Consider the following 5429-nt stretch of genomic DNA (forward strand, 5'->3'; position numbering starts at 1 on the left):
TCTATCTATCCCCTCTGGTAGATGGCATTATTCCCCTCTATCCCCTCTGATAGATGGCATTATTCCTCCATCTATCCCCTCTGATAGATGGCATTATTCCCCTCTATCCCCTCTGATAGATGGCATTATTCCTCCATCTATCCCCTCTGATAGATGGTATTATTCCTCCATCTATCCCCTCTATTAGATGGCATTATTCCCCTCTATCCCCTCTGATAGATGTCTGGCATTATTCCTCCATCTATCCCCTCTGATAGATGGTATTATTCCTCCATCTATCCCCTCTGATAGATGGCATTATTCCTCCATCTATCCCCTCTGATAGATGGCATTATTCCTCCATCTATCCCTTGTGATAGATGGCATTATTCCCATCTATCCCCTCTGATAGATGCCTGGCACTATTCCTCCATCTATCCCCGCTGATAGATGGCATTATTCCCATCTATCCCCTCATGTAGATGGCATTATTCCTCCATCTATCCCCTCTGATAGATGGCATTAGTCCTCCATCTATCCCCTCTGATAGATGGCATTATTCCCATCTATCCCCTCGGTTAGATGTCTGGCATTATTCCTCCATCTATCCCCTCGGGTAGATGTCTGGCATTATTCCTCCATCTATCCCCTCTGATAGAAGGTATTATTCCTCCATCAATCCCCTCTGATAGATGGCATTATTCCCATCTATCCCCTCAGGTAGATGGCATTATTCCTCCATCTATCCCCTCTGATAGATGGTATTATTAATCCATCTATCCCCTCTGATAGATGGCATTATTCCCCTCTATCCCCTCTGATAGATGGCATTATTCCTCCATCTATCCCCTCTGATAGATGGCATTATTCCTCTATCTATCCCCTCTGGTAGATGGCATTATTCCCCTCTATCCCCTCTGATAGATGGCATTATTCCTCCATCTATCCCCTCTGATAGATGGCATTATTCCCCTCTATCCCCTCTGATAGATGGCATTATTCCTCCATCTATCCCCTCTGATAGATGGTATTATTCCTCCATCTATCCCCTCTATTAGATGGCATTATTCCCCTCTATCCCCTCTGATAGATGTCTGGCATTATTCCTCCATCTATCCCCTCTGATAGATGGTATTATTCCTCCATCTATCCCCTCTGATAGATGGCATTATTCCTCCATCTATCCCCTCTGATAGATGGCATTATTCCTCCATCTATCCCTTGTGATAGATGGCATTATTCCCATCTATCCCCTCTGATAGATGCCTGGCACTATTCCTCCATCTATCCCCGCTGATAGATGGCATTATTCCCATCTATCCCCTCATGTAGATGGCATTATTCCTCCATCTATCCCCTCTGATAGATGGCATTAGTCCTCCATCTATCCCCTCTGATAGATGGCATTATTCCCATCTATCCCCTCGGTTAGATGTCTGGCATTATTCCTCCATCTATCCCCTCGGGTAGATGTCTGGCATTATTCCTCCATCTATCCCCTCTGATAGAAGGTATTATTCCTCCATCAATCCCCTCTGATAGATGGCATTATTCCCATCTATCCCCTCAGGTAGATGGCATTATTCCTCCATCTATCCCCTCTGATAGATGGTATTATTAATCCATCTATCCCCTCTGATAGATGGCATTATTCCTCCATCTATCCCCTCTGATAGATGGCATTATTCCCCTCTATCCCCTCTGATAGATGTCTGGCATTATTCCTCCATCTATCCCCTCTGATAGATGGTATTATTCCTCCATCTATCCCTTGTGATAGATGGCATTATTCCCATCTATCCCCTCTGATAGATGCCTGGCACTATTCCTCCATCTATCCCCGCTGATAGATGGCATTATTCCCATCTATCCCCTCGGGTAGATGTCTGGCATTATTCCTCCATCTATCCCCTCTGATAGATGGTATTATTCCTCCATCAATCCCCTCTGATAGATGGCATTATTCCCATCTATCCCCTCAGGTAGATGGCATTATTCCTCCATCTATCCCCTCTGATAGATGGTATTATTAATCCATCTATCCCCTCTGATAGATGGCATTATTCCCATCTATCCCCTCATGTAGATGGCATTATTCCTCCATCTATCCCCTCTGATAGATGGCATTAGTCCTCCATCTATCCCCTCTGATAGATGGCATTATTCCCATCTATCCCCTCTGATAGATGTCTGGCATTATTCCTCCATCTATCCCCTCTGATAGATGGTATTATTCCTCCATCTATCCCCTCTGATAGATGGCATTATTCCTCCATCTATCCCCTCTGATAGATGGCATTATTCCTCCATCTATCCCTTGTGATAGATGGCATTATTCCCCTCTATCCCCTCTGATAGATGGCATTATTCCTCTATCTATCCCCTCTGATAGATGGCATTATTCCTCTATCTATCCCCTCTGGTAGATGGCATTATTCCCCTCTATCCCCTCTGATAGATGGCATTATTCCTCCATCTATCCCCTCTGATAGATGGCATTATTCCTCTATCTATCCCCTCTGGTAGATGGCATTATTCCCCTCTATCCCCTCTGATAGATGGCATTATTCCTCCATCTATCCCCTCTGATAGATGGCATTATTCCCCTCTATCCCCTCTGATAGATGGCATTATTCCTCCATCTATCCCCTCTGATAGATGGTATTATTCCTCCATCTATCCCCTCTATTAGATGGCATTATTCCCCTCTATCCCCTCTGATAGATGTCTGGCATTATTCCTCCATCTATCCCCTCTGATAGATGGTATTATTCCTCCATCTATCCCCTCTGATAGATGGCATTATTCCTCCATCTATCCCCTCTGATAGATGGCATTATTCCTCCATCTATCCCTTGTGATAGATGGCATTATTCCCATCTATCCCCTCTGATAGATGCCTGGCACTATTCCTCCATCTATCCCCGCTGATAGATGGCATTATTCCCATCTATCCCCTCGGGTAGATGTCTGGCATTATTCCTCCATCTATCCCCTCTGATAGATGGTATTATTCCTCCATCAATCCCCTCTGATAGATGGCATTATTCCCATCTATCCCCTCAGGTAGATGGCATTATTCCTCCATCTATCCCCTCTGATAGATGGTATTATTAATCCATCTATCCCCTCTGATAGATGGCATTATTCCCATCTATCCCCTCATGTAGATGGCATTATTCCTCCATCTATCCCCTCTGATAGATGGCATTAGTCCTCCATCTATCCCCTCTGATAGATGGCATTATTCCCATCTATCCCCTCGGTTAGATGTCTGGCATTATTCCTCCATCTATCCCCTTGGGTAGATGTCTGGCATTATTCCTCCATCTATCCCCTCTGATAGAAGGTATTATTCCTCCATCAATCCCCTCTGATAGATGGCATTATTCCCATCTATCCCCTCAGGTAGATGGCATTATTCCTCCATCTATCCCCTCTGATAGATGGTATTATTAATCCATCTATCCCCTCTGATAGATGGCATTATTCCCATCTATCCCCTCAGGTAGATGGCATTATTCCTCCATCTATCCCCTCTGATAGATGGCATTAGTCCTCCATCTATCCCCTCTGATAGATGGCATTATTCCTCCATCTATCCCCTCTGATAGATGGTATTATTCCTCCATCTATCCCCTCTGATAGATGGCATTATTCCCATCTATCCCCTCAGGTAGATGGCATTATTCCTCCATCTATCCCCTCTGATAGATGGCATTATTCCTCTATCTATCCCCTCTGATAGATGGCATTATTCCTCTATCTATCCCCTCTGGTAGATGGCATTATTCCCCTCTATCCCCTCTGATAGATGGCATTATTCCTCCATCTATCCCCTCTGATAGATGGCATTATTCCTCTATCTATCCCCTCTGGTAGATGGCATTATTCCCCTCTATCCCCTCTGATAGATGGCATTATTCCTCCATCTATCCCCTCTGATAGATGGCATTATTCCCCTCTATCCCCTCTGATAGATGGCATTATTCCTCCATCTATCCCCTCTGATAGATGGTATTATTCCTCCATCTATCCCCTCTGATAGATGGCATTATTCCTCCATCTATCCCCTCTGATAGATGGCATTATTCCTCCATCTATCCCTTGTGATAGATGGCATTATTCCCATCTATCCCCCCTGATAGATGCCTGGCATTATTCCTCCATCTATCCCCTCTGATAGATGGCATTATTCCTCCATCTATCCCCTCTGATAGATGGCATTATTCCTCCATCTATCCCCTCAGATAGATGGCATTATTCCCATCTTTCCCCTCAGGTAGATGTCTGAAATTATTCCTCCATCTATCCCCTCTGATAGATGGTATTATTCCTCCATCAATCCCCTCTGATAGATGGCATTATTCCCATCTATCCCCTCAGGTAGATGGCATTATTCCTCCATCTATCCCCTCTGATAGATGGTATTATTAATCCATCTATCCCCTCTGATAGATGGCATTATTCCCATCTATCCCCTCATGTAGATGGCATTATTCCTCCATCTATCCCCTCTGATAGATGGCATTAGTCCTCCATCTATCCCCTCTGATAGATGGCATTATTCCCATCTATCCCCTCGGTTAGATGTCTGGCATTATTCCTCCATCTATCCCCTCGGGTAGATGTCTGGCATTATTCCTCCATCTATCCCCTCTGATAGAAGGTATTATTCCTCCATCAATCCCCTCTGATAGATGGCATTATTCCCATCTATCCCCTCAGGTAGATGGCATTATTCCTCCATCTATCCCCTCTGATAGATGGTATTATTAATCCATCTATCCCCTCTGATAGATGGCATTATTCCCATCTATCCCCTCAGGTAGATGGCATTATTCCTCCATCTATCCCCTCTGATAGATGGCATTAGTCCTCCATCTATCCCCTCTGATAGATGGCATTATTCCTCCATCTATCCCCTCTGATAGATGGTATTATTCCTCCATCTATCCCCTCTGATAGATGGCATTATTCCCATCTATCCCCTCAGGTAGATGGCATTATTCCTCCATCTATCCCCTCTGATAGATGGCATTATTCCTCTATCTATCCCCTCTGATAGATGGCATTATTCCTCTATCTATCCCCTCTGGTAGATGGCATTATTCCCCTCTATCCCCTCTGATAGATGGCATTATTCCTCCATCTATCCCCTCTGATAGATGGCATTATTCCTCTATCTATCCCCTCTGGTAGATGGCATTATTCCCCTCTATCCCCTCTGATAGATGGCATTATTCCTCCATCTATCCCCTCTGATAGATGGCATTATTCCCCTCTATCCCCTCTGATAGATGGCATTATTCCTCCATCTATCCCTGTCACGTTCTGACCTCTATTTCCTTTGTTTTTGTATTTATTTAGTATGGTCAGGGCGTGAGTTGGGTGGGCAGTCTATGTTTGTTTTTCTATGTTTTGGTCTAGTTCTATGTTCGGCCTGATAT

Source organism: Oncorhynchus mykiss, chromosome 7 (assembly GCF_057628025.1).
Source record: "Oncorhynchus mykiss isolate SJ-2025 chromosome 7, ASM5762802v1, whole genome shotgun sequence".
Lineage (NCBI taxonomy): Eukaryota > Metazoa > Chordata > Actinopteri > Salmoniformes > Salmonidae > Oncorhynchus > Oncorhynchus mykiss.